The sequence below is a fragment of the Apodemus sylvaticus genome, chromosome 11 (assembly GCF_947179515.1).
Source record: "Apodemus sylvaticus chromosome 11, mApoSyl1.1, whole genome shotgun sequence".
In the NCBI taxonomy this organism is placed as follows: domain Eukaryota; kingdom Metazoa; phylum Chordata; class Mammalia; order Rodentia; family Muridae; genus Apodemus; species Apodemus sylvaticus.
This window is the reverse complement of record NC_067482.1, coordinates 27,550,591-27,576,547: the sequence shown is the minus strand read 5'-3', so window position 1 is coordinate 27,576,547 and position 25,957 is coordinate 27,550,591.

The following is a 25,957-nucleotide window of genomic DNA, read 5'->3' as shown; positions in this document are numbered from 1 at the left end:
AGAGATCATCGTTATTTGCAGAACTGTAATTTGCAGAAGTTTTCTTCTAGTTTCTGTTTGTGCAGTACACCTTCAGAGATGTGTCCAAATAATGGCAAGCTGCACTTTTAAACAAGTTGGTGAATTAACATCAATTTAGTGAATTCTCCTTTTCTCTGTTTTTTTTTTAAACAGTTTGAAGTTAGAAACATGCATTCCCAACTAGAAAAAGAAAATCCCTTAGTTTCAGGATGTTTACTTATTTATTAAAAACTGGATAAGTACAATAGACTGAACTGTGTGATACAGTCTCATTAATAATATAAACATCATAGCCAGGTGGTGGTGGTGGTGGTGGTGGTGGTGGTGGTAGTGGTGGTGCATACCTTTAATTCTGTAGCTCTGGAGGCAGAGGCAGGTGGATTTCTGTGAGTTCTAGATCAGCTGAATTTATAGAGTTCCAGGACAGACAAAGCTACACAAAGAACCCCAGCCTCAAGAAAACTTTATATATGAATGTATGTATACATGTCTATATATATATATGTATATATATACATATATATATGTATGTATATATGTGTGTGTATACATATATATATACAATATATTATACACAATAATTGCAACAAGTGATAATGAATTATAAAAGGCTAGATGATACCTGAAGCAAATACTATAAACTTTAAATGGAGAATAGGGTTTTTTATACAGGACCATATATCAGAGGATTTCACATGTAATAACAATGAAACACAAAGTTAATAAAAAATGATGTTTGTATACTGTAACTTGGGCATACACACACACACACACACACAGTTTTTTCAGATCCTAGGATTAAATGAATCTGAAAACTGAAGTGTAAAAGGAAAGAGCAAAACATTTAATGCAGCCTGACTAGTATGTAAAGGATTTCTATTTTTGTGATTGCAATATAATTACATTTTTTTCCTAACCTTCCCTCCTTCTAATATCTCCTTTATCTCCCTCATGGTTCTCTTTCAAATCCATGGCCTCCTTCTTCATTAATTGTTTTTGTATGCGTACATGTATCTAAACATATAGTCTAACTATCTGCTCAATCTATGTAACATTACTTTTAGGAATGTTTGCAGGGCTGACCTTTTGATATTGGACAACCAGTCGGCATATGCTTCCCTGGGAAAGATGGTCGCTCTTACCAAGTAAGTTGTCAGGGTTCTTTGTGTAGGGTTGAGGCCTCCTGTACATTTCCCCATTCACTTTGGCAGGTGAAACTCTTGTTTAACTCATGTTTGAACAGCCATGCTAGTGAGATTTTACTGGTATTGCTTCTAGGGTTATGTAAATTTGTAATACAAACTGGGTTTTCTCCCCAATCCCTTGATAATGGTGCATTGAGAACTTCTGAGTCTAAAATAGTATGAGAGGAAGGAAGTCATTAATGTATATCATTAGATCATTAGTAGAGGAAGAATGGATCATGTCCTGACTTTCCAGGGATTTAGATGTAATCAATCACTAATTGGGGTTTGAAATTATCTGTTCAAGTCCTTGAAATCCTGTCGTCCAACATCATTAAGAACGTTCCCCATTTTCTGGATTCTGTTTGTTAGCACACTAGTTTGCTGAGCGTGAACTACATACTAAAGACCTTCTGCTGCTCTTGTTATTCAGAAGTTCACTCAGAAAAGAAGAAAAATATGTTTTGTTACATAGAAATGAACCATACTGCCAGGAAACTTGTATCATCTGCAAACATATACATAAACTCTTTTTGTTAGTGCTCTGACAAACAAGTCTAATAGTGAAGTTGTTTGTCCTGAAATTGGTGTTGTAGGCACAAAGAACTCAACTTTCAAGAGTAGAAAATAGCCAGGTTAATGGATTCCATGTGGCCTATAAGAGAACAGGCAGTAAGAACTGTAAGACACTAGGACACAGCATACTGGAAGACTGTAATTTTTGATGAAAAGGAGAACTTCTAGTTTACTACCACTTGCGCATCCTACACATGATGTAGAATGTATTGAATGTACTAAAATTTTCTGAAGTTCTGGAAGAAAGGAAGGACAGAAAATATTTTAGTTTGTGATTGTACCGAATAAAGACAACAAAGGGTTGGGACATCTAAGTATTTAGAGATTGGTAAAAGAAGAAAAATAATGGAAGGAAATTAAATAGAAAAAATATGGATACATGTTCCACTATGTTCATAGCAGCCCTATTTATAATTGCCAGAAGCTGGAAAGAACCCAGGTATCCCTCAACAGAAGAGTGGATGCAAAAAATGTGGTATATATACACAATGGAGTACTATTCAGCCATTAGAAACAATGAATTCATGAAATTCTTAAGCAAATGGATGGAGCTGGAGAACATCATACTAAGTGAGGTAACCCAAACTCAAAATATGAATCATGGTATGCACTCACTAATAAGTGGATATTAACCTAGAAAACTGGAATACCCAAAACATAATCCACACATCAAATGAGGTACAAGAAGAAAGGAGGAGTGGCCCCTGGTTCTGGAAAGACTCAGTGAAGCAGTATAGGGCAAAACCAGAACAGAAAAGTGGGAAGAGTTGGGTGGGAAAACAGGAGGAGGGAAGGGGGCTGATGGGACTTTCGGGGAGTGGGGTCTAGAAAAGAGGAAATCATTTGAAATGTAAATAAAAAATATATCAAATAAAAAAAGAAAAAATATTTAAATGTGATGAAGTGATTGATAAATAATATTAATTAGTAAATAATCCTCTCCTCACATTCCTGATGCTGGTATGAGCTACTAATTCTATGTAAATGTAGCTTCTGTAATATTTTGGTTATTACTTATGGTAATGCTAGCTGAGAAATAGTGGACAGACATGAACAAGAGAAATGTCACTTAATTCTGAATAACTATTTTCAAGAACCACTTTGTTGTTCTGTAGTTATTTTGATTTTATATTTATTTTTAAGTATTTATAGAAATTAGTTATCATAAAAACCCTTGCCATCAGGCATTACTGTAAACGTTGTCCAAATCTACATTTCATAATATGCCTTAATTACAAAATGAGAATAATCTATAATAATTATATATATATATATAATTAATATATATTAAATAGCTCAAAGTGCATTTCATATGAATAGATGTGTCTAGAAAAGTGAATAATCAAATGAAATATAGGTTGGTGAATATGGAAAAAATGTGACCAGAAAATGGAGTTGAACAAAAGGGGACTAAAAAAGGAATCTGGCAAAGATATTTAAAAAGCTATGAGATTTTGGGGAAAACATTTGAAGCATGGGTAGTGTCTTAATGCATGTGTGTGAAGTACTTGTTTCTAGTGCCAGTAGAGGTCAGAAAATTGCATAAGCACCTTGGAACTGAAGTTACACTTGGTGGTAGGCCGCTGTGTAAGTGCTGGGTACTGAACTCTGATCCCCTGGAAAAGTAGCCAGTATTCTTAATCACGGAGCCATTCTTTCTGAACCCATGCCATAGTTTCCGTACCTAATCTTAAGCTTTAAAATTGTTTCCAACAGCTTTAGAAATACTGATAAAATACACATTTTCTTAATAGTAGGAAATTAATCCATTTAGTGCTTTTAGTACAATATACTCTGTTGCATCTTGAAATAAGCATATAATATTGATTTTCTGAAACAAAACTTAAAATATCACATGTAAACAAATATGTTGTTTGCTAGTAATATATGAGAAGTTGATTCTATTAGAAAATTTTTCATATTCTATAATCTATTTTATTCTTCAAGCTAATATCCATTTCATTTGCTAGTGCTTCTGAGTTAAAACTAAGGAAATGGGATAATATTGCATGTATTGAAATACCATTGATGTGTTAAATAAGAGAATTTTAGAGCATAATTTTGGCTACAAATTTTCTCTATACTTAATAATGTCACAAAATTCTAAATTATGGAGTCTAGATTTATGAAAAGGGTGGAATTTTTGACCTTCCCTGACTGGCAGAACACCAAACAAAATAATAGAAGTTTACTTTCTAATCCATATTCAAACTCTTGCTTTCATAAGAAGTCAAGAGTTCCTCATTATGGGATATATTTCTTGTGACATAATATTTGGCATAGAATTATAATGAAGTAATCAATTAATTGTTCTCACCTAAGAACCATAGAGATGAATTAGCAGCTCATGACACATACCACTCTTGTAGAGGACCCAAGTTAGTTTCTCAGCACCCATATTCACAATGCTCTTCATTAATGCTCTTTATTAATGCCTATATTCATGTACAAATACACAATGAAAAATTAATCTTTTACAAATATTTTTGATAAATATTATTTATACTATGTTTAAAGCCTGAGGATACTTGAAGATTATTTTGTGAATAAATTCTGGATTTCTTTTGTTTTTGTTGTTGTTATTGTTGCTTTTGTGTGTCTGTGTAGGTATATGGGTTGATTTTGGGTTTGTTATTAGCAAAAGTAAAACATATCTTTTAAGCTATACTGATCATTAATAGATTAATCCACTATCAGTAATTGATTAATGTTAGAGCCTGCAATGTACATTTGATTTAATAATATGACTATATAAGTTGGGATATTCATTGTGTTTTTGTCATATCATTCTGAAAACAAAGTAGAAGTTTCAAGTAATTCAAGAAATCACAGTATTATACAAGTATAATTTGATATCCAAACACATTAATGCATGCATATGGAACACACAAACCATTCAACATGTTCTTTCTTTTCTTTTATTGAGTGTGTTGCTTGGCAATTTCATACATGTCTAATTTCCATTCAGATTATTGCAACCTCCTCCTAAAAATCTCACTCTGATCTCTATCACCACAAGCCTCAGGCTTCCTTCTGATATTAATGAGTTATCTTTGCTGTTTTTATGAATCCCACTTATATTAGCATGCATCATCTGTGTGAACATAGGTGGTAGAACTCATTGGGTACACTGCTGAAAACAATGTCTCCTCTCACCCCGAAACTTGTCAATATCAAATAGGTCAATAAAAATAAGTATGGCTCCATGATCCTTTCCCACAACCATACTTGACTTGTATTGATTTGGCCCCATATAAGCACCTACAGCTATGATGAGGTCATGATAGTACTGGCTGGGGTGATTTGTGCTTATGGTATCAGACGTGGTACTTCTGAGACTGTACACATCAGACTTAGAGAGCTAGAGTAAAGTGAGTGTTTCAGTGGCTTGAGCAGGCTTTCCAAAACACACGGCTCCAGATGGCAGTGTTAAAGTCCCAGAGAAGGGAGAGGGGAGAGGGGAGAGAGGAGAGAGGAGTGGGGAAAGAGGAAGGAGGAGGGAGAAGAGGGAAGGGGGAGGAGGGGTGAGGGAGGAGCGGGGAGAGAGGAGAGAGGATAGCTATCGGTAGGACAGGCAGTCTCTGTGCCCTAATCCTAAACCCCTGTAACATTTTTATATACGAAGACAGTTTGAGTTTTAAAATTACTCCAGGTGCACACATGTGTGTGCAATTATTCCTTAATTAAATCCAGATAGCCACAAGAATTAGCCTTATATAATCACAATTCATCACTTTATTGGTTGTAACAAATAGCATTTTGACATGTCATTATCTCCTAATGAGTAGAGTACCCTTTAATTAAGTTAGCACATTAAGTGACATAATCAGAGCCATCTGAGGCACATTCTATATCTTTGCCATCCATTGTTGCTAAACTTTTTTAATGCCCTAATTAAGCTTACTACATATTTTCTTTGCCTGTTCCCAGAAGCTAATGTCAGACAGGTGGTAGTCATGTCTCTAATGGGGTCACATGTGCACTAGTAGATGTGTGTCACCTCTGACAATACCACTAATGACTAGCATGGAAAAATGACCACAGTATAACTCTTTAGTAAAGTTCCATGCTCTCCTACTCAAAAATAAACTTTGAAATCTTTAAGGCATTATAAATGTTTCGTATACAAATATAAGAATTGAGGTCACCAGTTTGCCATGGTCTACAGAAGACTGTGCTGTTTAATCAATATTTATAATGAAAATCACAAAAGTGTTCACAAGAGGTGAGTAAAGACTCATGAGTTCACAAAATGTGTTTCATGTCCTTCCAAAAAATATAGAAATATGTTTCCTTGCCACTTGATTTGTAGTAATAAATTATACTTTATAGACTTATAGCCAAATGGTCATGACTAGAACACTTTCTAACTACATCAACATTTTAGTTAGTCATGAGGAAAGGCAGGCCTACATCACACTCCTTCTAATTATTTCTGTGGCTTTGTGACAAATATAAGGCATTTTCCTAACTTGCTCCTTATGAAGCATTTCACTAGCAAAGCACCGAGGTGTCATGTGTTAGGATTCACGATTCGCTTTCTCACTTCCTGCATTTCTGGTGGTGCCATTTAACTTTATGAGCCTCAATCTAGTGCAGAATCATTATCTTCTTCTTGTTCCCCTTGTATTTTCATTTGTTTCTTTCTCACATTGTCTCTGCCAAGATGCCAAATTAATTCTTCAAATATTAAATAGCTCTGTGTCTTGTCTTAGTGTGCTCATAATATTTTTAGTTCTGTTAGTGATTTTAAGGGAGCATCCCTAAGCACTTAGTAACTGAGCTCCTGGCCACAGTCGCTATTTGATTGGGTTCTCATCTTGATTGATACACCTACAATTCATGACCTAATGCAAGTCAGCCATTTCTGTCTACTAAAATTCAAACACGAAAATTTTCTGAATTAAGTTAAGGCACAGTAACAGGTTCTCATATATGACTCATATAAATCATTAGTAATGATAGATGTGAAGCTGAACAATATTTTTTTCTTATCATCATAAACATTGGCATCTCTTTTCACTTATTCTCAAAGTAGGCACTTAGTTGCATAAATATTCTCTTACATATTATAAAAACTCTTTTTATTCAATCAGTCCTGATAATTATTCTGTTATTTCCTAAAGGATGAACTTCACATTTTTATCAAAGCCAATTCCACATCAACCTGCCTTCTTTTACTCAGAGTATGAGATATGTCTTTTGTGCTGTGGTTGATATTTTAAAAGGGAAAGTTGAATGAAGAAAGTGTAGAAAAGTAGGAGGCCAAAGACAATGTTCACGAAAGTCCTTGTGAAAATAGCCAAATGGTCATGACTAGAACACTTTCTAACTACATCAACATTTTAGTTAGTCACGAGGAAAGGCAGGCCTACCTCACACTCCTTCTAATTATTTCTGTGGCTTTGTGACAAATATCGGGCATTTTCCTAACTTGCTCCTTATGAAGCATTTCACTAGCAAAGCACTGAGGTGTCATGTGTTAGGATTCACGATTCGCTTTCTCACTTCCTGCATTTCTGGTGATGCCATTTAACTTTATGAGCCTCAATCTAGTGCAGAATCATTATCTTCTTCTTGTTCCCCTTGTATTTTCATTTGTTTCTTTCTATCATGGAAAAATGACCACAGTATAACTCTTTAGTAAAGTTCCATGCTCTCCTACTCAAAAATACTCTTTGAAATCTTTAAGGCATTATAAATGTTTTGTATACAAATATAAGAATTGAGGTGACCAGTTTGCCATGGTCTACAGAAGACTGTGCTGTTTAATCAATATTTAGATTAAGGGAGATACCTCCTGTAGATAAGTAAAAGAAAGCCCCACACAGATATTTTTCCTCATCCATTCATTTACATTGGGATTTTCCTTAACAGTAGGGTTGGTAGGCCACACACATCTTTTTTACCACTATGCGCAGGGAATGTCTTTCCATCTTTGAGTATCTTATTCAATATCTCTCTTTAGTGCTTTAAACTGTTTATAATATGTGAAGGATTATATATCAGAAGGAAAAAAACCTACAGAAATTCTAAAATTGAAAGAGGAAGAATTTTCTTACTATAGGCAGTAATAAGATAAAGCTTTCATCTTACAAGTCAGAGTGAAAGACATGTCAAGATGTTCAGGAGGGGCTGGAGAGATGGCTCAGTGGTTAAGAGCACTGACTGCTCTTCCGAAGGTCCTTAGTTCAAATCCCAGCAACCACATGGTAGCTCATAACCATCTGTAATGAGATCTTCTGGAGTGTCTGAAGATACAGTGTAGTTACATATATTAAATAAATAAATCTTTTTTTTAAAAAAAAGATGTTTAGGAAATATATGTCAAATTTTCTAATATAGTATTTGAATGTGAATTAGTCAGTATAAGTAATCAAATTAATTTCACAGAAAATACTACAGAAATAGAAAAAAAGGCGATGTTATATCATACAAGAAAAATGATTTCGAAGACACAATGTCCATTTTAAAGGATTATCCCATTTTTTTAAACAGTAAGTGTCTTTGTTGCATCAGAGAAAGGACATTTGTAGTCGTTTAGAGCAGGAGAGATCCCCCATTTAATTGTCTACTTCTCTTCCTGTCTGTCATTTTTAGTGCTGGTCTGTTTGCTGTCTGTATGCTGTGTGTGTTTGATCAGTGTCTGCTCATATCTGTGTCTGTAGCTATAAAGAACTTTGCTTCTTGTTTATTGAGCAGCACAGAAAACACAGGATAGAAAAGGAATGAGGAATCTTTATCTGTGGAAATCTTAAGTGAGGGAAGAAGTTCCTCCCTTTTCTCCAGCTGACCCAGAAGAGCACTTGAAAGTGCACACAGATGTCAGCAACATGTATTCACATGCGGTTTCTAGTTCGCTCTTTAATGTTGATTTCAGACTGCTGACGTTTTTTAACAAATGCTCACCACCATTTTTGTACATATACACATAATACATTGGTGTTGGTACTATGCACGGGAGAATAATGAATTCAAGATTAAAGATTGGTATGAGCCCAGGCTGTAAAATGATAGAGCTGGAAACCCAAAGTATAGTAAGGTTAGTGGCATTCCGATCTTGGCAAAGAGAAAGTAAAATTGTCATTGTTAGGAAAAAAATCACCTATAGTATTGTGAAAACATCGCCTAGCAGATGAAGAGTTCTTGAAGCCTTAGTTATTGAGACAGGATCTCACTTAAGTAGCCCTTGGATTGCCTAGAACTCCTAATGTAGACCAAGCTGAACTTAAATAACAGAAGTTCTCCTACCTTTACCTCCTAAGAGCTGAGAGTGAAGTCTTGTGCTACTGCACTGAGCTAAGCACTTGTAACTGTATTCCATAAATAAACTATCAATACCTCAACAAATTACTGCATTTTATCTAACAATATTGCCATATGATTATTGGATCATATCATATGAGATGAAGAACAAAAGAAAATTATATAAGGCTAAATTTTTCTTAACAATGACTGGCAGAGGTATTTTTCTGGTGAAAAGTAATTTTATTTGCTATCAGATAAAAGGAAGAAGCTTATCACATAGATATCTGGGTCTGGGTATTAGAAAATTCACTTTCAAGAAAATAAAATTAATAAAGATAACAGAGGATATAGCCCTGGGTAAAATTCTATTATTCATTCATGTAAGGTTTAACAATTAGCTGTGACTAATAAGAGAAAGTTTTTGACAGTATGAGAATAAAATTTGGCTTGAATTTAATGCACACACATTTACCTTCTTGGAAAAGAGTTGATTATGAATTTGTGGAGGGGGGAAAGGAATTACATTTTGATTCAGAAGAGATAAGCACCCAAGTGTGAGACCTGCAATAAATCCCTGGATCCTACAATAGAAGTGGAGACTTTACTGTGGGTGTTACCTGCTGCCCTTCATGAATATTCACTGGCACACCTCCATGCTTGCACACCACAATAGTAAGTAAAGCATAATAGTAAGTATAGTTTTAATTAAACGTTTGCAATGCTGGAAATAATGGAGGGGAATGGGCACAAGATGTAATTTAATGCACAAGATAGTGGCAATTAAATGGTAGAAGAAATACAGACATGGGTAGTTTCAGTTCATACTCACAGTAAAACTCTACATTGGAAAAACTTGATGTATAGTTATTTGAAAGGATTCCAGAGGAACACTTATGGTACTTAAGTCATGAAATACAGTAAGATTATCTAAATAGTATAAATAAAGAAGTAAAACAACTGACAATTTGAACTCTTCAAATAGCTCAATGCTAATGCAGTATCAAAAAATGGCTGGAAATATTGGAAAAGAGATACTTAATTTTAAGGTAGTCAAATGAAGGAAGGAAAATTAAGGTGTTAAGGCAAACCTTACAATGATTCACTTATATTCTGTAACCTCAGTATTCCCAAGTCAAGATGGCTAGTGAAACACAGTTATCCACTGAGACGAAAGCTGGCATGGTGTAGTGTGCATAATCTCTGTCTTCGAAATCAAATCAAGGTTGCTAGTGCATTATGGAACTTAAAAAGCAAACAAACGCCTATAGAATTAAATAAATAGGGGGTGAAAGCATTCTAACATTCTAAAGAATGCTTGTGTTAGAAGCAAATAAAACTATCCCAACTATTTGAATTCATATTGTACTTTACAAAGGAACATTAAAGTCTCTGCTATATAAAGTATTTAATCAATACTTATTATGCATTTTACTCTAATGAGTAAAGTAATTGCTACTGCTTTTGAAGCCCGAGTTCAAGTTCACAAGACCTTGTAGATTCAGAAAAGGGTATGAATATTACAGTGCACAGCTTCAGTTTTGTGATGTATGCCTGTGGGTTGCAAGGATATTTGCATTTTCAGTAACTGCTTTATTTCTTTTAAGGAGTGCATTTTATTACTTTTGCAGCGTAGAGCTGGAGGCTTGAGGGAACGCATTGCTTATGAATATAGAAGTGACTTGACTGATGTCCCAAATATTTGTCCAGGCTTGAAAATTTTTTACTTAAAGGAAAGTTTCATGAGTCACTGAATTTAATTTTTGTAATATTTATGTTTGTCTACCATGCCTCATTTTCCTGTTAAAATAAAAGTAAACCCCATCAAACACATTTTATCTTTAAATACACTTATGGTATTAATGATTTTCTTAGTATTTTATATAAATATAGATCTATTTAGAATGTATTTATAACTTTACATACATAAATGTGTTACTATAAACAATCTTCTGAAATTAATCAAACCTGGAGGTATAGCTTAATGAGGGAGGTTTGCTTAGTATGCCCTGTGTTCAATGCTTAGCGTTATGCAAAGTCATCATGGGGCATGTGTGCTTGTCATACGACACATATGAGCTTCAGAAGTTCAGGGTTATTCTTGACTGTACAGAATTCAATGTGATATTGGACTAAATGGAACCCTATATCCAAAAATGTCAAACCAAAATAAAACAAGTCTTATTTATATCGGGGCCATGCCTCAATGTATCTAAATAGGTGAGTATGTAAAAGGAATGTCGGTTTGTGTGTCTATATAATACAGGGTCTGTCTCCAGGCCAAAGCAGAAACTCACTCTGTAGACTAAGGGACCTTTTACTCTTGGAAATCCTTCTGCTTTAGCCTCCCAAGTGCTGAGATTACAGCTTTAGTCCGTCGGGTACTTTAAATCTATAAATCGTGGAAACAGGGATGACTAGGCTGCTAATGAACTCTGTGCAAGTGTGAAGACCAGAGTGATGTCAGACAGGCATAAATGCAAGGTGAATGCAGTGGCCAGCATGCCATACTAACCTTGAAAGGTGGAGACCAGAGATCCCAGGTACAATCTAGAGGGTTCCCCCAATCCTACCTCCCGAGGTTGCTGTTTTATTCTTTCTGCTGGCCTTCAGGGCTTCCATCCTGTTCCCCCTCAATTACCCCTCTTCCCCTCCCTGTCCCATTTCCCACTCATATCCCTCCCTTACCTCCCACTCCATGATTGTTTTCTTTTCCCTAGCAAGTGAGATTAAGGCATCCTCACTTTGGCCCTTTGGCTTGTTAACCTTCTTGTGTTCTATGGATTGTATCCTGGGTATTCTGTCCTTTTTTTATGGTTAATATCCATCCACGTATTAGTGAATATGAGGTATGGTAGTTCAAAGATGCTTAACCCATTGGGAGTGGTACTGTTGGGAAGTTGAGCTTGTTGGAGGATTTGTGTCCCCAAGGGGGTGGGCTTTGGAAGTCTCCTCCTATACTCAGGCTACACCCATTATGGAAGAGAGGTTTCTCCTAGCTGTCTGAGCATTCCTGGCTCCTTTGGGATCAAGATGTAGAACTTTAGGCTCCTCAAATACCATGTCTGCCTGGCTGCTGCCAGGCTTACAGCTGTGATGACAGTAGACTAAATCTCTGAAACTGTAAGCCAGACTGAATTAAATGTCGTTTATAAGAGCTGTCTTGGTCATGGTGTCTCTTCACAGCAATGGAAACCCTAACTAAGACACGTGGTGCTAATGTTCAGAATAGTGTTATCTGGACAGTCAATATTTATCTAGCAATGAATATTTTGTATATTTTAGCTTATCCTGAGTTTCAAGACCATATCAATCTTCTTTAACAAAAACAATTTCACCTAAACCCTAAAATCAAACTAGAAGTTGCTGTTAAATTGTACATCCCTAAATTGAAATTATAGTATTTAAAAAAAATTCCAGTACTGCCAGGGTGGCAGAAATTTTACCTGATAACCACTTATCACAGTGATGAATTTCAGAAACTTTTAATATCACATAATTCTGAGTTATGTCAACATTGTATTAGTAGTCTGTGGCCTGAAGGTATAGGGGAAAAAACATCAAATCCATTCATTTCCATGTAAAGTTGACAAAGAAGTACCAACAATATTTCTGCCTTCATCATTGAACTAAAAACTATCCCATTGATTTTGATCTGGAAGAGGTAGTTAATGCCTTATTTGGGACTGAAGTCTCTCTCTAGGGTTGTTGTCTAATCATCGCCAAAGAAAACTGTAATTTATTCTGATTCCTCTATTTTCTTTTCACTTAATTATCTCCATTGGTGATAATATCACCAAAAAGTATTTTAAATTCAGTATTGGCTTGTTGTAAAGATTTAGATGTCAACATTATATGATTAATATAACAACAGTACTTTTGACTTAATCTAATATTGTGTTTTATGAGGTTATGGAAATCAGGAGTAGAAATTAAGATTGAGTAATCAATATACTGATTACATGTTCGATCTATGATAGGTGCATAGATCCTATTCTAGAGGAATGCAAATTCATCTCAACTACTTTTTAGCTAGAGTAGAGAGAGGCAGAACATGTTAAATACATGAAGGTAGAACAACTTATCTTGAATTGATGCTGCATTTGGCAAAATCAATTATGTTTTTGAAAAAACCACAAAGTATTTATTCATAAATATTTTTAATGTTTTTAAAGTCTATATTCATAGGGTATTCAGAAAACCCTTTTTCTCATGTCAGTCTATTAAAATTCTAGTAGCTACCCCATCTATTATTAAATGACACCTTTAACTGAATTTCTAAAAAGACTTATGTTTATATATGTTTTTCTTGACTCTTTTCCCTTTATCTTTCCTTCTAATCAGTTCATTGCTTTGTATGATTTTAAAAATCTTCACATTAAAAACTCTTTGCTCCCTCTGAAAACTCTTCGCAAATAAGAAAAAAACTAAAAATTCAATTTTCATTAAGTTTATAAAAGAACTACTCCCAAAAATCTATTTATTTAAGAGACAAATTTAATAACTGAAGATTTATGGTAAATATGTAAAATTAACATTCATGACCCAGGGTCTACTGCATATGAAGCTCTCAGCATCACTGAGATTAATGTAAATATACCCCACTATTTAGGAGATAATAATGTCTAATTTCCTAAGAAATCTAGATATGCTACACTATAATTCCAAAGTTAAGCATGTTCACTAGACTAGTAATCTTCAAATATTTCAGTGATAAAAGAAGAAATTTATTGTTTAACATCATAATTTTATATATATATATATATATGCTATAAATATCTGTGTCCTTGTAGATAAGTATTTATACAAAGCTATTATGAAAAAGTTAAAAATCTTAATGATTTTTAATGAATGATGAAATTAATATATTTTCTTTAATTCTTTCTGTTTATTTCTATTCTACTCTGCCTAATCTATTTATTCTACCAAAAATATTTGAATATGAGTCATATATCAATTATATATAGTTATTTCATATAGTTTTAGATGCTGGGAGTTGAAGAGTTAAGCATGTGGCAGAAGACAAAGAGAAAGTATGTCTATGTGATTCCCTCCAGCTCTCCTTCTATAATTATTTGTTAAGGACATAGGGAATTTCCGAACATGCTCACATTGTGGCTTAAGTACACCCCATGCATTTTAAAGTGCCACACACATTTAATAATGGCAAAACCCGTTATGTTTACAAATGGTCTCTACATTATCTTCCTGGCCCTCAAAATTATTGTAGTTCATAGATTAACAAACCTAAATCATAGTAGGCTACAATAATATTATGAATGGTTAATGCAATATATAAATTTATAAAATAAGGCATATATATAATAATATATAGTTATGATTCATTTGAATGCATAGGGCCTGTGAAGATGAAATAAAAAGAGATCTTCGAAACAACATTATATTATGAATATCATATTTGTTTTCATAAAAATGATGTTCCTTAAACTCAGCAAGAGTGCATAAATAAATATATTTTACATATAAATTAAAATTCAATTTAGAATATCATTGAAAACATAGCAGTTTCTGTTGGTGCATGCATCACAGAGATAGAGAGGTTAGGTGTCTCATAAGGGACTAAGGGTTGGCATGAGGGATGACTTCCAAAAAAGAGGAAGAATAGAGTGTTCTAAAGGGATAAACGGAAAGCTAGAATAAGAGAATTAAATGGATAGGGGATGAAAAGTCATGGTAAATGGAGAGTATACAGAAAAAAGAGCTAACACTAAGGATCTTGTAAAAAAGCAAGGAATTTAAATAGTTATATTATTATGGAGGAGAAAATATTCCTATGAGAACATTTTCCTAATAGAAATTAGAGACCATTTCTATGAAATAGGAACTCTCAGCACCAGAAGTGGCCCGTGTTTTATATAATCATTAGCAATGAGGGTTCATATACCTCCTACATGCTATACTATATTGCTACTGTTATTTGTTTCCATTGACAACTGACAGTAAATCCCCATTGCTGAAGATAACTTATGTCATTTTAATGTAGAAAAAAACAATCTGACAGTCTACTGGAAATTTCATGCTTACTAACTAGCACTGGTAGTACTAAGATGTTTTATAAATGCTACCAGAGAAGTGCAATTATCTTTCACACACCGCTAGAAACACAGAGACATACAAAACTGTCCTTCCTGCCAGATACACTGATGCAATAATAGCATTATTATTATGGGATAATCCAATCACTCTTTGGTTAGATTTAAGGCCAACTCCATGAACTAGATCCCGTGCTTGACACTGTAAATGAGGCCAAGAACCTGAGACTAGATAGGTTGAAAACCTACTACCTATTATAAATAAGGGTGATATGACCATAGTGGAGCATGTGTTCTTGGTATATGTTGCAGCATCTTTTGCGTATATGCCAAGGAGTAGTATAGCTGTATTCTCGGGTAGAAGTATTTCCAGGTTTCTGAAAATTGCCAGACCATTTTGCAAAATGGTTGTACAAGCTTGCAACTCCACAAGCTATGGTTTTCTTTACATCCTAACTAGCACCAGCATCTGCTGTCACCTGAGTTTTTGATCTTAGCAATTTTGACTGGTGTGAGGTGAAATCTTTGGGTCATTTTGATTTGCATTTCCTTGATGACTAAGGATGTTGAACATTTCTTTAGGTGTTTCTCAACCATTCAATATTCCTCAGCTGAGAATGCTTTGTTTGTCTCCATACCCCATTTTTAAATAGGATTATTTGTTTCCCTGGAGTCTAACTTTTTGGTTCTTTGTATATTTTGGATATTAGCCCTCCATTGGATGTAAGGTTGGTAAAGACTTTTTTTCCCATCTGTTGGTTACCATTTTTTCCTGGTGACAGTGTGCTTTGCCTTACACAAACTTTTCAATTTTATGAGATCTCATTTGTCAATACTTTATCTTAGAGCATAAGCTATTGGTGTTCTGGTCAGGAAATTTTCCCCTATGCCCATGTGCTCAAGACTCTTTCCCAGTTTCTTTCCTGTTAGTTTCAGAGTGTCTGGTTTTATGTGGAGGTTCTTGATCCACTTGGATTTGAGCTTTGCACACAGAGAGAAGAATGGATCACTTTATACTCTTCTATATGCCAACCAACACTTGAGCCAGCACCATTTTTTGAATATGCTATCCTTTTTCCAGTTTCCACTGAATGGTTTTGGCTCCTTTATCAATGATCAGGTGACTACAGTTGTGTGAGTTTATTTCTGGGCATACTGGCTGGTTTTGTGTGTCAACTTGACACAGGCCAGAGTTATCACAGAGAAAGGAGCTTCAGTTGAGATCCAATTGTAAGGCATTATCTCAATTAGTGATCAAGGGGGAGGAGGGCCCATTGTGGGTGGTGCCATCCCTGGAGTTGTAGTCTTGAGTTCTATAAGAAAGCAAGTTGAGCAAGGCAGATGAAGCAAGTCAGTAAGTACCTTCACTCCACAGCCTCTGCATCAGCTCCTGCTTCCTAACTTGCTTGAGTTATAGTCCTGACTTCCTTTGGTGATGAACAGCAATGTGGAAGTGTAAGCCGAATAAACCCTTTCCTCCCCAGCTTTCTTCTTGGTCATGATGTTTGTGCAGGAATAGAAACCCGACTAAGACACCGAGTCTTCAGTTGTATTCCATTAATCAACCTGCCTGTCTCTGTACCAATACCAAGTGGTTTTCATCACTATTGCTCTGTAGTACAGCTCCAGTAAGTTCATAGCAGCCTTATTTATAATAGCCAGAAGCTAGAAACAACCCAGATGTCCCTCAACAGAGGAATGGTCACAGAAAATTTTGTACATTTACACAATGGAGTACTACTAAGCTACTAAAAACAAAGTCTTAATGGAATTCCCAGGCAAATGGACAGAACTAGAAAGTATCATCCTGAGTGAGGTAACACAGTCCCAAAAGAACACACATGGTATGTACTCACTGATATGAGGCAAAAAGCTGAGAATTCCCATGATACAGCTCACAGAAGCTATAGAAGAAGGAAGACCAAAGTGTGGATGCTTCAGTCTTATTTAAAAGGGCAAACAAAATAATCATAGGAGGTAGATGGATGGAAGGACCTGGGAGGAAGAAAGGAGGGGAAGGAAAGGGGGGCAGGATCAAGTGTAGAGGAGACAGGGGAGAAGGACAGAAGGTCAGGAAATTGAATGGAGGCAGAGGATGGGCTGGTGGTGATAGCCGATAGAAAGTCCCAGATGGTAGGGAAGAGAGGGGTTCCCAGAACCCAAAGGGGATGACATCAGGTCAAACATCAAACAAAGGGGATACAGAAACTATAGAGACTATACCCAGTGGATGGGCATGACTTCTGGTTGAAGGATGGGGCCACCCAAACCATATCAAAAATTGTAACCTGGAATTGCTCCTGTCTAAAGGAAATATCGGGACAAAGAGTAGAGCAGAGACTGAGAGAAAGGCCATCCAGAAACTACCCCACCTGGGGATCCATCCCATCTGCAGACACCAAACCCAGACACTATTGCTGATGCCAAGAAGTGCTTCCTGCAGGAGCTAGGTGTCCCCTGAGAGACTCTGACAGAACCTGACCAATACAGATGCAGATGCTTGCAGCCAGCCATTGGAATGAGGCAGAGTGTTTGGACAGCTTTGGAAGTACACATTGTTCTCAGAATAACTTTCTTCCAAGACCCTAGTAGGATGGTCCACTAAACACACCTTAAAGAGTTCATCCACTTTTCTAATCCAAAGACCCAAACTCAATGTTCTTCCCCAAGCAGCCTGGTCAGACCTATCACAACACATGATTTTCTGCTAACAAATTTTGTCAGAGTTACAATTTTACAGCTTTAAAAACATACCATGACCCAGGCAGGTTAGAGAAGAAAGCATTAACTTAGGACCTTACAGTTTCAGAGGGTTAGTGCATGATTATAATGCAGAGAGCATGGCAGTTGGCATGCAAGTATGATAGCTGGAGAAGTAATTAAAAGTTTATATCCCGGTCTTCAGGAGAGAGAGAGAGAGAGAGAGAGAGAGAGAGAGAGAGAGAGAGAGAGAGAGAGAGAGAGAGAGAGAGATTTCTTTGAATTCTTACTAATATTTTATCAAACAAAACTAAGACCTGTTATTCATAAAAAATGGAAGCTTTTTGATATAGTCCTTTAATAAAAATTAGTTACATGAAGCTATTAAAATATTTTTATCATTTTATTTATACTACATCCATAGAACACATTCTAATTTACTTACAATTTGGTTAAATTTAATTATATTGAAAGAAATTATGAATGCACTTAGTAGTGGAAGTTATTAGCATGTAGCTTGTGCAACAAAGTATGAATTATACAAATTTCATGTTAGTGTGAATAAAAATGTCCCAGAACATTATCCTCAGCAAAAGTTTTATTGTATATTTGTAATTATAATAAATAAAGTTGAACTTATAGATATTTAAAAGTAAATGAAATGCATTCTATAGTTAAATATGAAGGACCAAATATTATATGTTAGTTTGAACTGTAGACTTTTCACTCAATTTTTTCAACAGTAACCATAGAGATATATACTTTTTTTCATTCAATACAATAACAGATATACTATATAGGTATATGTAGTTTAAAATTTGTGTATTATTAATAAATACAAGTGTGCTACTTTCATAACTATATTTATTAAATATATCTAAAATTTATCTATCTGATGTTATATCTATTTTATGGATTTACTGTTGCTGTCTTAACTTCAAAAAGCTTATTCCTATTACAAATACAAAAAATTATAGAAAATATACAAAATAAAGTTTATCTGTAGCACATATTTTTAAAGGGTTATCTAACACCACAAACTGATTATAAAATTTCCTTAAGTATATGTTTTATTTTAAATATTATAAAATATAAATGTATATTTTGGAGATTTCAGTACAGCATAATTTTTAAATGTTCTTTGTGAGGAAACCTGAAGAAATGGGCTTGGTATCTTTTTGGGTATTTTCATGTGAAAATGAATACAAAGATTTCCCTCCAAGAATTCCCCACCACCTTGAGCATTAATGAACCTTAAATATAGTTCTGCATGAATTTTTGTTTTAAATTGGCATGAGTGTCACTTTTTCAATTATGTCTTATGCTTTGTTAAACACCTATTGCTGATCTCTGCTGTGTGACAAATTGGGATAAAAAAGTCATGAGTGTATCTCTTTGGCTTCTGTTCAGCTGTATGTGTTAGGATCTACCAATCTACACAGGAACCGTTTAAAGGACAATAGATTCTGCTACTTGGTAAGTTTTACTGTCTTCAAATTGTATTCTAAAACAACATTTTATAAAATAATACTTTGAGAAAAAGTAAATATCTGAGTTGGGTAAAAAAAAATAGTCTCAGCTGAATCTTATGTATTGATGCACTTGGACAAACAAAATCTCTTTATCCTCCAATTGAAAAACAGTCCCTTCAGTCCCTTCTGACCTCTCTCTCTCTCTCTCTCTCTCTCTCTCTCTCTCTCTCTCTCTCTCTCTCTCTCTCTCTCTCTCTCTTTCTCTCTCTCTCTCCCCCCTCTAGATCTCTCATGCTCTTACTCTCTCTGTCTCTCACTGCTCTCTCCCTTGGTCTCTCTCTTTTGCTCTCTCTCTGTCTATACTATTTCTGCCCCTGTTCGTATTGCCTTCTAATACCAAATATAGCATAAAAGGTAGGTACATTAACTGAAAAACTGTACTATGAAATAATTTATAAATAACATGATATTAATAACATAATAAGAGATAACAATTTCCCACATTAATATTTTATGCTTCCTCTTCTTCCTTGGTAGGAGAGATTTTAGGAATTGAGTTTTATGATCATTCCTGTATAACTAGGGACACAGATTATTTTGATCTGGGGTCACTAGCCCTCAAATTTAGCTAATTACAGATCTATTAGCTAATGCCTCATCCATCTCTTGAGTTTCCTGAATTTCATTCTTGATCCAATCAGGACTTTTCTAGATTGGTATCCTCTTTAGCTAAAACTTAGGTTTTATCTTTTACAAGTTTAGACAAGTGACTTATTCTTCATTTTAATTTTATCCTAAGAAATATATTTTCTTTCACCCATCAGATACTATCTCCCTCAGTATACTAGAAAGACTGTACACTTAATATTGACATTTAATATTGACATTAAATATCAAGGAATGCAGGCATGTGTGTATTAATGTTTTATGTTTACTTAGATTATATCTGTCTCATAATTCTAAAATCACTAAAATATTTTTAGAACTAGCTAAATTAAGAAACCTAAAATTCTTGGGACATCACAGAAGATCTTACATAACCAAAGAAATCCTGCATTTTAAAAAATATGCTGGAAGGGTTGCAATTCTAGATTTCATGACTTCCTATAGATTTAATTGGATGACTCAGGAAACATATTATTAGACCATGAAGTTAAGTCAACAACAACAAGAGCAACAGCAACAAAAATACAAAAACATCCCCCCAAAAAGAGCAAGGAAAACCATCTCAATGGCCTATGTAAAATAATCTTACATGAACCTCAAGCTTTTATCTTTGTCTGTGTCTCTATAATATTATGCATGTATTATCTTTTAATATCTATAGCAGATCTACTTGTTTATTTATATCCATCTTTACTGTTTTTTCCAATGCCTTTTTGTCTAAATTATATTAGGATAAATTAATCCCTAGTAAATAAATTTCAATTTAGTTATGCATAGTTAAGGCAAATTTATTTATTACCATATTTTTAGATATCTATACTGTCCAGATAATGAAATAGAAAGTGACACAAATTGTCCACAAATGAGAAATTGTCTTCTTTAGAAAAGGCTGACAAAAATTGTTTATCAGAGCTGTCAAGTATTCAAAATAATTAACAGACAAGATGAACTTATTTTCAGTTTTTAAGTGTTTACACTGATGTCAACACAATCCAAAGTAATCACATAAAAACCGTGCTGTGAAAATAATGTCAGATGCATCATTAAATGTGTTGATCAGTAATTTAGTGTGGAGGAACAGAAGCATAGAAGTATAAGCTGCTTTCTGAGAAAGAATAGAGGTGGTAGTAAAAGTTGAATGATAGATGATGATGATGATGATGAAGATGATGATGGATAGTCAGTCAGACAGGTAGATAGATAGATAGATAAATTGATTGATTGATTGATAGACAGACAGACAGATAGATTGACAGATATATAGACACAAAGATAGCTTTACTTACCTCTTTATTAAACTTCGGCAGTCTCAGAAAGAAATTTGAAAACATATTATAAATGGCCAATTCTGTATAAACATCCTGAAGAATTTGCTGTATATAATATATATTTATATATTATATATATTTGCTGTATAGAATATATATATATATATATATATATGTATATATATATATATATATAGTTGAAGCAATTCTTCACAGTTCAAATAAATAACAGCATTCATTTGCTTTCACCAATACTCATATTCTTATAAATTTGCTTATTGGAGTTTATCACTGAAAGTCACTGGCTTAGATACCTATGCATTTGCAATTTCTTTGAAAATTCTCACTGGAGAGGAAACATATAACTACTACTTCAGTGTCAACCTGCACTTTTTCCAGAAGCAAATTTAAAATTGTCTGAATAATGTTACTTCTATGGCCAATTAATTTCAAATTAATAGTAAATTTAACAAATGTAATAGCAAATTAACTCTTTGCTTTTTTTTTTGCAAATATGCATTTTGACTGATCATACCTTACCCAGAATTTTAAATAAAAATTGTTCCCTCAATGTATTATTCAGAGTGTGAAAGTTAGCTAACTGTTACTGTGCTGGATAGATTTATGTCAACTTTACACAAACTACTGTCATTTGAGAGGAGAAACCCTCAATTAAGAAAATTTATAATTTTGGGTTGTAGGCAAACCTGTATCACATTTTTTAAAATTATTGATTGATGAGGGACAGCCTAACACCATTGGCTGGTGATCCTTATTTCTATAAGAAAGCAGGCTGAATTAGCCATAAGGCACAAGTCAGTTCTCAGTACCCCTCCAAGGTCTCTGAGCTTGTGCACTATATGTTGAGATGTTGATTCGTGTGCTGATATCTGGTTACATATCAGTCTGGATGCTTGTATTTTCATCATTACTGAACCATTTCTTATATCAGTGATGTAGAATTAATGTTCCCCAATTGTCTCTGATTGGTTAATAAAGAGCTGATATTGGCTGGGCAATGAAGGAAGGACTTTCTATCTAGGGAGAGAGTCCTAAATTGGGACAACGAAGGAAGAAAAGAGGTGGTTATAAAGCAAAGGATCCAGGAGAAGGAGGAATCATCACAAAGCTAAGGGATTCACTATGGAGAGAGAGAGAGACAGAGACAGAGAGACAGAGAGACAGAGACAGACACAGAGACAGAGACAGACACAGAGAGAGAGAGACAGACACACACACACACAGAGAGACAGACACAGAGAGAGAGAGACAGACACAGAGAGACAGAGAGACAGAGACAGAGGCAGGCAGAGACGGAGACACATAAACAGACACACACACAGAGATTTTATTAGGCCGGTTTTACAGAGGCAGGTTGCAGATGGAGACAGAACAAGAGGAAGCCAGGAGGTTAAAGCCAACTGAGCCAGACAGAGTACTTCAGTGAAAAACTGAGAGGAGCCATGTTCCTCAGTCAGCTTGAAAAAGAGTTTGGGCTAGAACAGCTGAGTTGAACCAGTCAGTCAGTGTTCAGAAAGAGCTAGAAAGGGTGAGTTCACTCAGCAGCAAGCTTCTGAGATGACAATTACATTTGGCAAATAAAAGTGACATTTATACATGAAGACATGTTTGGTTCCCCAGTATGCACACAAAAGCTAGGCTTGTGGCTGTTTGTCTATGCCTGCCTGCCATTGTTTGTTTGTTTATTTGTTTATTTATTTATTTATCTATCTATCTATCTATCTATCTATCTATTTATTTATTTAGATACTTCAGTAGTGGCAGATTCCCCGGGGATCCCTTGCTATCCAGTCTAGCTGAAGTAATAAAGTCTAGGCTCAGTGAGAAACCATGTCTCAAAAACAAGCTGAACAATAGCATAGAAAGATATTCAAATCATCCTTCTCCCTCCAGGTGCACATGTGTAGACCAATGCATATCCACAACTGTGCAAAGCAGAGCAAAGGGTCGCATCATCTTCCCTATCAAAGCACATACTTAATACATGGCCTCCACACTCATTGATGAGTACACACATTACACTAACTTTCAGGCATCCTAAAAAGATAAAAGCCACATCATGAACAGAGTAGCATGGTTGTTGAAAACTGATGTCACATGTTCTGCAATTGCACTCAGTATAAACTTTCAACGGCTGAGGCCCCTACCCAGCCCTTAGACATTCTGTAACTGTGGTAATTAATGACTATGATTCAATCATTTTTTAAAAGACATTGTTTCCAAATTATACTTTTCTTTTTCAGGTTTTTGTTGTCTATGTCTACTAAATACACTGGACTGTGTTTTTCAGACATATAATTTGCTAAGAAAATAATAGGTGAGTGAGATTTATGTGAGATATAAAGCATAATTTGATACTATATTACCTATTATGAACTAATAAACATATTTAATAAACATCCCACTTGTTTTTATAAACATCTTTTATAGTTATGAGAATAAACAATATACTTGATATCTCTAATTGATAGAAAAGGAAAATTAAGACATAGTTTTTGTCTCAAATAATCATGTGCACATAAACTTCTTTATTTTACAAAGAAATAATTAAACATACATTTAATAATTTCATTAATAATGCAAACTGACTTCTTCTCATTCATGTCCTGTTACATCATTAAATATTATTGAGTTAGGTCCTGACATTTTATTCCGAATTATGTATCTGGCATTTAAGTGTTCAGCTCTAAATGTTAAGGCTGTCAATTATATAAGCATCCATCTTTTCCACCATGGCCTCCCATCAAACATTAATAGTAGAAGTGTTAATTCATTTCAAGTAGTCTCAAATATCTGCCCCGAAGAAGGTTGGTACTGCACAAGTGTTCTGACATCCTCTGGTAAGTAATTACTCTCAAAAATATCTCAGTAAATTCAACTCACTCCTACAGGCATTTTTAAATTATATGCCATTAAAATGGAATGCTTTTTTTTCAATTGACAAGGTCATGCTAAGAACCAAAACTACATTCTATTTTTATTTCAGATGTACACACTCCAATAAAAATGTTACAATATATGCTCCGAATGAGGAAGGATAAGTTGTGCTACACTGAGTGCTGGATGGTAATCGAGATAAATTGTTATTTACCTAACAATAAATCAGTGTTATCATGTCATTCCCCGTGAGAAAATGGTCTGTTTGTATGAAACGCAGCATACTGCCCATCCTTACATAATTTGAGAAAGAAATGTACTCAAGAGACTGAATGATAGATATATCTGTCCTTAACCTTTATCCTGACTCTACACATTTTCTTTCTTTTCAATAAAGCTTTTTAATGTTAAGTACAAAAATCAGGTCACATGAAATTTCACAAATAAGTGTGGAAAATAACGCGTACCTTACAAAGCACACTGATCATGAATTATATCTTCTAAACCTTTCAGATGAAACGATCCACATGTAATTAGAGTGAAGTAATTAAACAAAAACTGCAGAGTTATGGGGCAATGCCTAACTGTACAAGCAATTTTAGTTAAAATCTATGATAATATTATGTGAAATTATGAGAAAATATATTTTCTAAACTTTGACAATCAGGATATTGGCCTCAAGCAGAATTCATTTTATTCAATTCCTTATGGTTATCAGACTTCATTTCTTAGTAGGAACATACATGTGACCATGTGTGTAAACATTTCAGAATTGTTCTACAGCCCAGTAAGATTAAGTTATTTAAGTAGATGTATAAATATTATATTTATACAGGGATTGAAAGGTAAACATGCTAAATTTTTCTGCATCTTGATATATTACCTTTCTTCCATAAATCAGTTTCACAGCCGTGGCCTCATGCTTTTTGTACATTTTTATCAGTTACATTTAGAATGATGTCATTAAATACATTATAAGAGGAACATGAAGAAGGAAGGTTTTATTTTGCTCGTAGTTTGAAGAGCAGTGCATCATGGGAGAAAGGTCGCGACAGCAGGAGATGAAGGCTTCCAGTTCTATTTGTTACCTGCATTAGCACTCTGAAAGCAGACAAATATAAGCACTCTTTTTCAGATCAAGACCCCAGTATATGACATGGTTCTGCCTACCTTCAGGATGAGCCTTCCCTCCTCATTCAACCATTTCTGAAAATTTCCACCTAAGTACACTCAAATATATGTTTCCACGGTTGCTGAAAAATTCACTCCACTTGTAATGATCATATTTAGCAGTGTGTACACATTATTCTCAGTAACCTTCTTCACATTATAGGAAGCCTGGTAGTACAATTTTATATTCCTGGTCAGATACAAATTGTATGTTGTCGTGGTGATAATTAAATAGGTTGGTTGCTCATTGATAGATTTTTTTGACATAAATATTTAATGGTTTTGGATCTGCGATTATGAAGGCTTAAATTTCTTACAGTTGATTTACAGACACACTGCAATATATTCTCATTCATTCATTGAAAATCCCAAGAAAAATAAAAATTAAATTTGTTCTGTTCTGTTCTGTTCTGAACTGTTTCCACAGAGAGAGCTAGAGAAGGACAAAAGTAAATATTTGTTCTACTATATTTAAGAAACAGTAGCTCCAAAAATATACTATTAACTGAAAGAAAAGATCAAACCTAGATGGGAGAGACATTTGCAAGGCTTAAAACAACAAATACATTACAACAACAAAAAAAAATCAAAAAAGCAAGAGCTAGTCAAATCAATTGAAAAATATATACCTTATGCTAGCTTTTTAAAGTGTGAGATAAAATTATGTCACATTCAATGTAATTAGTCATCAAGAGAATGAAAAT